This window comes from Ipomoea triloba, chromosome 3 (assembly GCF_003576645.1).
Source record: "Ipomoea triloba cultivar NCNSP0323 chromosome 3, ASM357664v1".
NCBI classification, from domain to species: Eukaryota; Viridiplantae; Streptophyta; class Magnoliopsida; order Solanales; family Convolvulaceae; genus Ipomoea; species Ipomoea triloba.
The window spans coordinates 18,514,780-18,526,674 of NC_044918.1; the positions used below are offsets into that span (position 1 = coordinate 18,514,780).

At 32.7% G+C, this 11,895-nt stretch overlaps 1 pseudogene; it reads left to right on the forward strand.

Moving 5' to 3' along the window:
- LOC116012268 lies at positions 1–2,605 on the forward strand (annotated as a pseudogene).
- Positions 2,606–11,895: the final 9,290 nt, after the last annotated feature.

The following is an 11,895-nucleotide window of genomic DNA, read 5'->3' on the forward strand; positions in this document are numbered from 1 at the left end:
ATGAACCAAGAAATCAATGGAATCATGGTTTTGAAAAACGCTGTCAAACTTCCCGATTCCCACACTTGGGTCGTCGACTCTGACTCCCCCATTATCAACTGTTCTTCAACTCAAGAATCTGTTCCCTTGATCGATCTTGACGACCCGCAAGCCGTCGAGAAAATAAAAATGGCTTGTGAAAATTGGGGTGTTTTTCAGGTCACCAACCACGGCGTTCCCGTCGCGCTTCTTGCCCAAATTGAACATCAGACTCGACGGTTCTTTGAGTTGGCGCCGGAGCAGAAGCTCCGGGTTATGCGGTCGCCGGGCAGCCCCGCCGGATACGGTCCCCCCCCGGATTTCGCAGTTTTTTAGCAGCCGCATGTGGCACGAAGGATTCACCGTGGCGGGATCGCCGTTGGAGCATGCACGCCGGGTTTGGCCTCAACATTATTCCGCTTTCTGGTATGTATTACACGCCCTGCTGCCTGCACCTCTCATTTCATTACTGAAATACACAAAAATGAGGTTTTATAAAAGAAACCATCCACATTTAAAAGTTCCCGGAAAAATCAGCAAATAGACTCCTAAACTTTATTCAAAAAGTTTAAACTCCTAAACTTCCCAAAGTTACAATTAAACTCAAATTTATAATTTTGGTGCATTGAGATTCAAAAACCAATAAATGACCTGTAATAGTTGGTCACTCGATTCTAACGACCCTCCAACCAACTTCAGCAACAAACGACCAAACTCCAACAAACCAGCGAGAAGGCTACCAAATTTGATCACCTTCTACTTTGAAACCTTCTTCGACAAAGCACAAGGCGACCAAATGTGGTTGCTTTGTGCTCCGGTAGAACGTGCTATTTTTGGTCGCTTTCTGATCTGTCGCGGAAGGCAACCTTTTTTGGTCGCCTTCTTTCGGTGGTTGCCTTCTAGTCTGCCAGAGTTTGGTAGCCTTTGGTTCGTCGGTCGGAGGGTTACCGAAACCTTAGTGACCTGCTATTACAGGTCATTAATTGGTTTTTGGGCCTCAATGTACAAAAATGATAAGTTTATAAGTCTAATTGCAACTTTCAAAAGTTTATGGGACTAATTGATTTTTGGAGTAAAGTTTAGGCGTCTATTTGACCATTTCCCCCTAAAAATTTCAATACAAATAGGCATGATTTTTTTAAAATACTTATAATTCTTTACAATGTCCTATTTGTTCTATACTTTCTCAAATATTTTCAGTTTAAAGAATCTAAGTTCCCGCCACCCGTGTTCGAACCTATGACCACCTATTTAAAAGTTAATTGCTATTTTGTTTATTTATTTTTTTAAAAAATGAATATCAAAATTTAATTGCAAAATTTAATGGTTGCCTTCCTCAAAGTAGGTGATTAGCGACCAGTCAGCTGTTATCGATCTTCTATTTTTTTCAAAGATAGTAGGAACATTGCCAGAATCCTAATCACTTACTATTACACGTCATTAACATAGTTTTAGACTTCAATGTAATAAAAGGACTTGTTAGTGGGCTTAATTGCTATTTGGTTTATTATATTTTTTTTAAAATGAATATCAAAATTTAATTGCGAAATTTAATGGTCGGGAAGGCGATTGGCAACCGGTCATCGGTTACCGACCTTCGATTTTCTTTTTTCTAGAGATAGTCAAAACATTGCCGAAATCCTAATTACTTACTATTACATGTCACTAACCTGCTTTTGAGCTTCAATGCTCTAAAATAACTTGTTAGTATGCTTAGTTGCGTCTTTAAAAAGTCAGGAGCCAAATTATACTCTCTCCTAGTCTCCTGTAAAGTGTGAGCATACTAACAAGTTATTTTAGTGCATAGCTCAAAAACAGGTTAGTGACATGCAATAGTAAGTAATTTGTTGATGGTATATTTGACCTATTTTCCCTTTTTTATATATTAATTTGTTGAAATGATGATGTTTACATTGTTGCTTTGTTTGTTTCAGCGCTGTGACCGAGGATTACCAAGAACAAATGATGGGCTTGGTTGAAAAGATAGTTGCTTTAATGTTTAAATCGTTAGGCCTATCTGCTGGTGAAGATGTAGAATGGTTTGAATCCAATGGGCCTTGCAAAAGCGCACAGACATATTTACAGTTGAATTCATACCCGAATTGCCCAGACCCAACCCGCACAATGGGCTTGGCCCAACACACAGACACATCCCTTATAACTTTACTATACCAATCAGGCACCAGTAGAGGCCTCCAAGTGTACGGGCCTAATCTCAATTGGGTTGACGTTGAGCCCATTTCCAACGCAATCGTTGTCAACCTCGGTGACCTGATGCAAATATTCTCTAATGGACAGTTCAAAAGCGTGTTACATCGAGCCATTGTGAGCAAGGCCCATCACCGCATCTCGGTCGCGTATTTCTTCAGCCCAAATAAGAATGTTAGAAATTTCACCATCACCTAAATTGATCAAGGGCAGTGAATTTCCCATGTATAGGCCCATATCATTGAAGGAGTATCTTGATATTAAGAACAAGTACTTTAACGCCTTGGAGATGATTGGCTTCAATTTAGTCGTTGAAAAATCCAATGCCCTAGCAAGTGGTAATGAGGCACCACTCGGTAGCGAAGTGGAAGCAATATAAGTGTAGAAATAAAAGTATGAGACATAAATAATGATTATGTAACGGTTGTAATGATCGTATTTATATCTGTCATTATTACTTTTGGTTATGATTACTTATATATTTGTAATGTAATGATGAAATAGAGAATGAAAAATCTTTGCAATTACACTTTGTCTCTATTTTCCTACTCCTTGTCTTTCTCCTTTGCCATACTATAATTCGTTTTACCGAGGAATGCTATAAACTAAAGGGAATCAATTACAATACGTTATCAGCACGGGTATTCTACCTCATCGGTGAACATTGATGTTATGAGCTCGTCTGATCCACGGGAGTTGCGCAAATGGAAGCGAGCCGAAGAAGGCGATGCCGAAGCCACAATTTTGGAGATGGGTGGCGGTGTCAATTATGTTCAGATTAGTTCTAATAAACTTCCCCAAAAATCTCAACTTCGCAACTCGCCCAGAGACCAGAGTCATCAACAGGAATATGAGAAGAATTTAAAATCACTGTGGCTAGGCAAGCTCTTAGAAGATTTAGATATTTATTCTAACAATGCTACCATTAGCAATGCGATTATACCATAGGCCCTGCAGCTTGCTGGCTTTTGTTTACATGTCACTATGAATCTTATCCTTCTGTTGGAGACTTGGCTTTATACTTGATTTATTGGCTTTGTTTATCAACGAATTGTCAAAAATGCCTTTTTCTTTCTTTTTAATAGTGGTTAAATAAGTCAAAATTTGTTGACAAAGCTAACTATGTTACCAAACAAGACATATATTTTTAAAGGTCCTTAGCTTTTTCATGTAATCAGCTAACAACTAATTTACCAAATATCTTTCTACAATCAGCTAATGCTATTAGCTAGTCAAACCTGTTAACCCAATACGTTAACAGCTATTTGCCAAACACCCCCTATAAAGAGGTAAATCAACCTAAATTGTCTATATATGGCCGACTCAAACCAAGAAAGACAATAGACCGATTTCATGAATAATTAAACTTGAGACTTTGTAATTACTAAACAAACTGCCTCATCACCTTAAGTGGGGTTACCCTAATCAAGATGTATCATCACCTTAGATGGCTATCCCAATAAAAATACTTTCTTAAAGAGTGATGCTATTCATCCCTAAAAATTTTCCATCATAATTTCCCTCATAGCATGACCCTGTTCGATTAGTTACTTTACTTTTTCAATAAAAGTTGATAGGATAAGGCAATTCTTTGAATCCCATGTTTATAAATCATGTCATGGAAGAGAATTTAAGAGGAGAAAATTGAGGAAGAGTAAAAGGCATTTTCTTTTCTTAAATAAAGATCTCGTGGGAGGGAAAATATATAATTGAGAAATATCTTTATCTGAAAAATAAAATTTAAGAATGGAACTGAAAAAAAAAAAAAGAGAAAAATCTCGAGGGAGGTATAATATATAATTTGAGAAATATCTTTATTTGAAAAACAGAATTTAATAATGTAACTTAAAAAAAATCCTTATTTGAAAAACGAAATTTAAGAACGTAACTAAAAATAGTATCTTTATTCGAGAAACGAAATTTAAGAATGCAACGTAACTAAAACAAGGGAAAAAGCGTGGGAGGAACAATATATATATTTTTAAAAATATTTTTATTTTTATTTTAAAAACTAAGAACGTAACTGAAACAAATATCCTTATTTAAAAATTTAAATTGAAAAATCTAAATGGAGAGACAATATATAATTTAAGAAATATCTTAATTTGAAAAAATAAAAATTAAGAATGTAACCCATAAAAATATCTTTATTTGAAAAACAAAATTTAAGAGCGTAACTGAAAGAATGAGAAAAATCTCAATTTGGTAATCATTTCAATTCAACCTACTACCAATTATATGGTGATACATAACCAAAGTGTATTAACTTTGCAAAATTTTTTCAATTATTCATAAATGTTTCCTTTACAAATTTTCTACGGATAAAAAATTACTTTAATTTCGTGGAATCGAATTTATTAACATATTAAGCTAGCGGCACCAAAGTCTATCAATTATACTTATCCCTAATCTATCAATGGCATCTATGTGACTCTACTAAATAGGGGGTCACAGGTTTGAACCCCATTGAGACATTGACTTTTTGTGTTTGAATAGATTGAAAAAGTATATATATAAACAAATACTACATTGTAATAGAGTTAGTAGTATTTAAAAAAATATCATTTAAAAATTGGCCTACTCCAAGAAAAGAGTTGTAAATTTAGAAATTAAGTCATATTAATCTTTGTACCATCAAACAAATTCGATAAAATTAAAAATTCCTCTTAAAATACTTGTAATTATATATATCACTTTCCAACTCCTGAAAATCTTTATCTAATTGAGGGACTAAAATAGTGATTAACGCAATTAAAAATATTTTAAAATAAAATATTTAATTTATTTATTTATAAGAAATGGGCTGGCTGGATGGCCCGTTTAACATGCCAACCCGTGCTTAACCGGGTTGGGCTAAAAATCCCAATATGGATTTGAAATTGGAGGGGTTGAGCCCAGCTTGTTTCTTCCCCAACCGTGACGGGCGTGGCCCACAGTATTTTTCTCTAATTAAATTCGTAACTTTGAAAATCTTAACCAATTCGGACCTCCGTTCGATCAATGTTAGAAATCTGTTTAATTCGAGAGTATTGCTAGAATTTCACATCACAATCACCATTTTCTCTCTTATTAAACCAAAGAGTTAATTACCGAAATGGTTTCTTGACTATAATGAAATTACCAATTTGGTTCGGAGCAACCCGAGAAGCAACGTGAAATTCCAGGCTTCTAGCAGTAACCTCGAATTTAATAAATGTATAGTATGACGGATAAATAAACAAATGACCATATTAATTAAGATTTTTAAAATAGCACGTAATTAGACAAAAGAAAATAATCAAAGACTAAATTAGTAATTTCGCTATAATGTGAACGAATGAGTCCATTAAAAATGTGACCCAGTAACCTTGGAAGTTCAATTGATGGGCCTTGGCTTCAAGCCCCTAGTAAAAAAATCCAGCCCAGTAAGAAAACCTAGAATAAAAAAAAATGAAGTGGAGAACTCATGCAGATAACTTCTAATGGACAGTTCAACCAATTGTTATACCATTGACCATGGTTCATATTGCATTTTGAATCCTGTGATCAAAATTTTGTATTTTTAGTTAATTCAATATATACATACAATTAACAGTTTCTGTACACATAATATAATAGCTACGGTACAGAAACTGTCAACTACAAGTACAAAATGTGTCTAACTATAAATATAAAATAATTGTTGACACATAGCATAATAGCTATAGGTACAGAAACTGTCAACTACAAGTATAAAATGTGTCAACTACAGATACATAATCTAAAGGTTATTTTTGAACCAATGTCATGCAAGGTAGACCCTTATCCATGGTATAATTTGCCCAGTTCAAAAGAGTGTTACTTGGGGCCGTTGTGGAATCTAATTTATTGAGAATCTATCAATTATAGTTATCCCTAATCTATCAATGGCATTTCTGTGGTTCTATGAAATAGGAGGTCACAGGTTCGAACCCCAGTGAAGGTATTGACACTTTGTGCTTTAATAGGTTGAAAAAAGTATGTATAGACATATATCACATTGTAAGAATCAGTAGTACTAAAAAAAATTAATCTTTTGAAAATTGGCCTACTCCAAGAAAGAGTTGTAAATTTAGAAATGAAATCACATTAATCTTCATACCATAAAAAAATTCGATAAAATTAAAAATATTCTTAAAATATTCGCAATTCTAGATATCACTTACCAATTCCGGAAGATATTTTTCCAAGTCCAAGACGTAAATTTAGAAGTTAATTTATAATAATTTTTATGCCATAACAAAAATTCTACTTATTGGAAAGTCTTGCCTATAAATACGACTTTCATTCTACATTGTTAATATGCATTGTCTCACGATATTAGTGAGTAATTTCAATTTTCTTGAATGAAGATGTCTAGTAGCAATAATACTTCTATGAGAGTGACTAGAGGTCGGCAAAGGATTTCCCTTGCTAGAATAGAAAACAATGCTCATCGTAATGTAACATTTTCAAAACGTCGAACTAGTTTATTTAAAAAAGCTAGTGAGATGTCCACTTTATGTGGCACAGAGATTACGATGGTGGTATTTTCTCCATCTGGCAAGGCCTTCACCTTTAGCAACCCTGATTTGAACACGGTCCTTACCAAGTACTTTGTTCAAAACGCCACAACAGAAGCCATAATCCATGAAATGATTGTCCGTAATCACCGAGAGGCCAACATGAGAATGAAGAATGTCCAAATCAATATCCTTGAAGCTCAAATTGATGAAGAAATGTTAGTCAATCAAGCTTTGAGAGAAGCTGAAAGAGGTAGACCATCCATATCTAGTCTTCAATTGCCTAAGCTACAATTCATGAAGCACCAAATGGAAACACTCTATTATCAAGTAATTGAAAAATTAAATTAGTTTTCCATGATGGGGGCACAATCTCAAGCCGTGCCAAGTCACTTTGGAGCCAATGGTGGCGCTGGATCAAGTGGGGTTTAAATTATTTAATTTTCATGTTTTACTTTATTTAGTACTTTTAAAATCTCAATATATTATTTAGAATACAGATATCATTGCATGTTACAATTTATTTGCCAAAAAGAGTAAGCTTATGAATTTTTTATTGGGTTGTCATAGTTTCTATAAACATTAAGGTAAGTTACACATTTTCTGTTATTGTTTCTTTTGTCTCAGTATCTTTTTAAGTTTTCTATGTTTTCAATTTTATAGGAAGGATTTTTTTTTAGTACTATTGACTTTGTTTTTTTAAAACAGTACTATTGACTTTGTTAAAAGTTCAAATTGAAAATGAGGAAATCATCCATGTGGGTGAAAGGTAAGGAGTTACTGACTAGGTTGGATGAATTGGACTCAACTGAATAACCTAGTAACCCACTACTATACCCACCCCACCCCACCCAAAATTTATTTAAATATATTTTGTGTAATTGATGTTTGAATTAGTGTTTAAAATGAATGTTTACTGCAAAAATTGAACTCCTAACCTTTCAATTAGTTTAAGACTATTAAAATTAACTATGCTAATGACACTTTGTGAATTGTTTTTTATAACTATTTATTGATATAAGTCATTCACAAATATGTGTCTGTGTGTGTGTCTATATATATATATATATATATATATATATATATATATAACTTAGTCATATTATGTTTATTACAAGTGTTAATTGAAATGATTAATTGTAAATTTATAGAAATATTAGTATATTTATATAGTTAATATAAAGTTTATTTATAACATAAACTATATAAAGTTATAAACATTTTATAAAATTTATAACTTAATAATATTATAATTATAAAATAAAAATATTACATATAAATTATATTAGTGTTATTCCTCAAAAAAAATATTAGTGTTAAATATAATTTAAATAATTATAATTGTATTACAAATTAAAATTAATCTAATTATCTAAACAATAATTAAAATTTAATTATCTAAAACTACATTGTATATAAGCACACATTGGATTTGTTCAAAAAAGTTTATTGTGTTGAGTCGGAAGTGATTATAGTTTTAACTAGAAGGTTAGAGGTTTAAGTTTATACGTGGTACAAATTATTAAAAATATATTAAAATAAAATATTTAATTAATTTATTAATAAGAAATTGGCGGGCAGGCTGGCCCGTTTAGCCTACCAGCCCGTGCTTAGTCAAGTTGGGCTAAAATTCCAATTTGGATTCGAAATTGGCAGGCAGGCTGGCCCGTTTAGCCTACCAGCCCGTGCTTAGTCAAGTTGGGCTAAAATTCCAATTTGGATTCGAAATTGGCGGGGTTGAGCTCACATCTTGTTTCTTCACCAACTGTGACGGGCGTGATCCGTTTTAACAGCTATTGTATTTTTGTTTAATTAAGTCCACAATTTTGATAATCTTAACCAATTTGGTCCCTCGTTTGATCAATGTCAAAAATCTGTTTAATTCGAGAGTATTGCTAGAAAAAAAATTAAGTAGGAATCAGTTAGGATTATCTTGCTTCAAGACTAAGGATTAACAAATATATATGTTGTAAATTCACATACTGTATCATAAGAAACAAATTAAAGGTTTCATTCAATGCTTCTAGAACCATCATATCGGAAAGAAGGTTTTAAGTTGGAAATGAGTGTTACACAAACTTTCAAAAATCCCACCGTTTAAGACGCTCCAAATTTCATACAAGGACTTGGTTGAAGTCTTCTGATGACTACTTTACATTGTGACGCGCAAAAGACTTCCAAGTCTTGTTTTGGAATTTAGTGGCTGGAAAGAAATTGATGGAGTTAGTTGTATATGGGTAACCAATTCAATCACCACATCATATGAACCTAAGATAGGAATGACCTGCAATATATAGTAGGTCATTTTTGGATTTTTTTTTATCTCAATTTAACATGTTAAATGGTCTAATTACATTTTTTAAATGTTTAGGGACGTAATTGACTTTTTAGGTAATGTCTAGGGGCTTATTTGACCTCTTTTCCTTCTCTTTATTATATCAAAATCATTTTCACAATATTATTTCAAGATTCTTTAACTCTAAAAATATTTCAATAATTTTAGTATGACTTGTTAGGAACCTGATTCTCGTATAACAAACTTAAGACTTAACACAAACAAATAAACACTTAATCATTGTCTTCAGTATGCGAAATACACTATCCTAACAATTTTCGATTTTCTTTAATAAGCAACAAATGTAATCAAATAAGAACTTTTGAGATACAAAATGATGTCAAATTTCTCAGGTTGCTTTTATGAGAAATTCACCAATGGAATAACTTGAAATTTTTAGTATGTAAAAAATAATTACTTCGTATGCAGTAGTTTAGTCAATAATCGTTTTTAGAATTTTCATAAGTAAGTCTTAAGTTCCTCATTCATAGTCGGTAGTACTCAAAAAAAAAAAGTTCCTCATTCATTACTCTAGATGATGGATATATATAATATAATTTTCTCATTCATTACTCTGGTTTTTAAGAAGACAGAGGAGGTGATGGATATATATAATATAACTTTCTCATTCATTACTCTGGTTTTTAAGAAGATAGAGAAGGTGATGGATATATATAATATAATTTTCTCATTCATTACTCTGGTTTTAAGAAGATAGAGGAGGTGATGGATATATATAATATAATTTTCATATATTGTCATGATATACTATACGATTCTTGACAAAGTTACTGCAGAACTTACTTACGAAAAAATTTTACGTACTAAAAATCTCAAGTTACTCCCTTGATGAATTTGTCATAAAAATAACTTGAGAAATTTGACATCTTCTTGTATTTCAAAAGTTATAATTTGATTACCCTTGATGTTTAGTAAGAGAAATCATAAACTTTTAGGCACGGCCGGCCCTGAGGGAGGTTCAGGGTGGCCGGTGGGCACCTGCCTATGGCCCACTCTATAGGGGGCCCATAGGCCATAAGATATACGGAGTATTATATATAATCTATATTACTTATTATATATTAAAAAAATAGGGTTAATTGTTTCTGAAAGTCGAGAACTGAACTCACAAAGATTGAAATTGACGTACGTTGTCGCACACCCACCGCTCACGCCGCCCAGGAGTATATGAGTCGCCGATCGCGCCTACGCCACACCAACCACTCAAATACTTAAAGATTTTCGATTGACTGATTCAGATTGATTGATTCATATAAGTGTCAGTTGCTTTTGTTCCTTTTTTTTGTTAAGATCGATTTTATAATAATTTTTTTATACAATGTTACTTAAAAAACATTCATCCGGAAGTGAAAAAAGAAAATTAAGTAAACAAAATAGGTTGAGAAAGTAGTTAGGGGCCTTTTTTTTTTAATTTCGTCCAGGGGCCTATGAAACCTTTGGACCGGCCATGCTTTTAGGATGGTGTGTTTCACACGGCTGAAGACAATGATCAAGTGTTTCTTTGTTTGTGCTAAGTCTTAAGTTTGTTATACGAGAACCAAGTTCCTATCAAGTCATACTAAAATTATTGAAATGCTTTTAGAATTGAAGAATCTTGAAATAAGAAGTGAAAAATAATATTATGAAAGTGGTTTTGATATAATAAAGAGAATAAAATGTGAATTTTCTATTTTACCCCTCAGATTTTAAATATTTTTTAATTTTTTCGTCAAATTTAACGGTCGGAGACTAAACTCGCCACTTCGCGAATATATGAGGGACAAAACTCAGATACGGTCATATATATCTTAGGGACTGAGTCAGAACTTGGTTAAAATTCAAGGACCAAACTCACAATTTTCCCTCTAGATAACTTTACATTTCACGTACTGTACGTAAAGGTTTTGATTCAAGGTCTCTCGATTGATGTGTGGTACAAAGTTTATTGGTTAAAGACCGCCAAATTGAATTAGGCTTTACCATTTGAAAGGTATGTTGAAATTAATTGGGTGAATTGAATTAGGCTCTACCATTTCTCGTTATTTGTATAAGTTAACTTCAATTTAATTGAGATTATTTCTGTAACATCATGTGTCAATTTTAGATTAATGCGATGGCTACAAATTGAATTTTAAATTCAAGATAAAAACATGAATGCTAATGAATTTCATTTTCCCTCTAAATACATGTTAGCAGAATTGTTTTGCACGAGAAATACTTAAACGTTTTTCCTCTCTTAGATATAAAATCTGATCTGATCTCCATAAAAATTCTGCCAACTATCTCCGGAAATTACCAGTGTTCTACCTTGTTCAAGTTTGTTAAAATGTTATATTTGAGGATTTGAATATATATGTTGTAAATTCACGTACTGTATCATCATAAGATACAACTTAAAGGTTTCAATGCTTCTAGAACCCTGAGAAGGAAGGAAATAAGTTGGAAATGTGTGTTAACTGTTAAAGAAACTTTCAAAAATTCTTATTCAAAAAATAAATAAATAAATAAAAGAAAAAAATGAAAAACACTTTAAAATATCCTACCGTTTAAGACACTCGCCCCAAATTTCAAGTCAGACAAGGACTTTGGAAGTCTTGTGATGGCAACTTTACATTGTGACGCGCAAAAGACTTCCAAGTCTTGTTTTGGAATTTAATTAGTAGCTGGAAAGAAATTGATGGAGTTAGTTGTATATGGGTAACCAATTCAATCACCACATGATCTATCATATCCATCCTCACCATTTAATGTCAAACCATATATCCACAGAGATGAAATTAAATAGCAGAAATCATGATGAGTAGCATCTCAAGAATTATTAGTTTAGTGGTTGGA